At 44.4% G+C, this 1,498-nt stretch overlaps 1 pseudogene; it reads left to right on the forward strand.

Annotated features, from left to right (window-relative positions):
* The first annotated feature begins 1,009 nt into the window (after nt 1-1,009).
* Nucleotides 1,010-1,298, forward strand: LOC102476177 (cytochrome c oxidase assembly factor 5 pseudogene; annotated as a pseudogene).
* Nucleotides 1,299-1,498: the final 200 nt, after the last annotated feature.

Genomic DNA, 1,498 nt, shown 5'->3' on the forward strand with positions numbered 1-1,498 from the left:
ATGAATTTTAAGCCACCATCTAGGACTTGAACTGAGCTTGACTACATGGGAGTCTAGAGATGTAACCATTATGCCATCTGCTGGTTCCCTCAGTCTCTTCCTAATTTTCAATTCCTCTCTCATCACTTCTCCCCCATCACTTCTCATCCTGCAACACACACACACACACACACACACACACACACACACACACAAGACTGCCTGAACTACTTCAGTTTCTTTCATGGCCCAGGCTCTCACTTCCCTCTGCTGCATCTTTCCAATTCTCCACCCCTGTCCTCCCTACCTACTCACCTGGATAATGTTCACACATCCATCAGGCTCTGGAAAGCCTTCCACACACAATCACACACACACACACACACACACTCTTGTGGAAAAATAACTCTGGTCACATTGGCATTCGGTAGCATTCTCTAAATGCTCCGTGCTCATTCCCTTGGTTGTAAATATACATCAATTTTCTCTGTGTGATTCTAAGCAAACTCTGTATGGACAAGGGACCAAAGCAGCCAGGGTCTGTTCTCTGATGCTTAATAACGGAATACCTGAAACTGAGCGATTTATAAGAGACTTATTCATGGTTTGGGGGATCCAAGGTCCAGAGGCCACATCTAATAAGGGCCTTCTTGCTGGAAGGAACTCTGTAGAGTCCCAAGGCAGCACTGGGCATCACATGATGACAGGAGGGCAAGAGATTGCATGTCTGTGTCCATGTATGTTCCTTCTTATAAACCCAAGAGTATCTGATCATGGGGGCTCCACCTTTTTCTTGATCTCCTTCTAAAAGCACCTCACAACCCATAGTCAATTCGATTTTCACTTTCTTAATCCCATCACAACCAAACTTCAACACATGATTTTGAGGGGACCCACTAGAACCATAGCAGCTGCGTTTACAGTTATGGTTTGTCCCTAGCCTCTAGCACAATCTGCCCCTTAATAATATATTTGTTCCAGCTGGGTCGCGGCGGTTGGGGCCGAGAGGGTCGCGGCGGCGGGCAGGAGGATGCCCTGGTATTAGGAGGACAAGCTGGAGGGCCGCGCGTGCGCAGGCGTGAAGGAGGACCTGGGCGCATGTCTGCTGCAGTCCGACTGTGTGCTGCAGGAAAGAAAATCTCAACAGTGTTTGAAGGAAGGATACTGCAAAGCTTTGAAATGCTCGTTTATTGAGTGTAAAAGATCCATGCTGGATACCAGATCAAGATTCAGAGGAAGAAAAGGATACTGAAATCATTGTGTTGAAACCAAGGTGAAAATAACAAAGGATGTTCTCTGGTCATTAACACAGAGAAGCCAAAATACGAAGCATAATTTCTGCCGTATCTGATTGGATTAGTTTCTCCCTCCATGGAACGCTGGGAATAAATGATCACTTTTGTTTCTGAATATGTAAATATGCAAAATCATTTACATAAAGTAAATGATTCTCCAGTTATTTTTGGAAGAAAAATTTAATTGAACAATTATACGCTGGAAACATAATAAATGTATTTTG

This window comes from Tupaia chinensis, unplaced genomic scaffold, assembly GCF_000334495.1.
Source record: "Tupaia chinensis unplaced genomic scaffold, TupChi_1.0 Scaffold000225_1, whole genome shotgun sequence".
Lineage (NCBI taxonomy): Eukaryota > Metazoa > Chordata > Mammalia > Scandentia > Tupaiidae > Tupaia > Tupaia belangeri.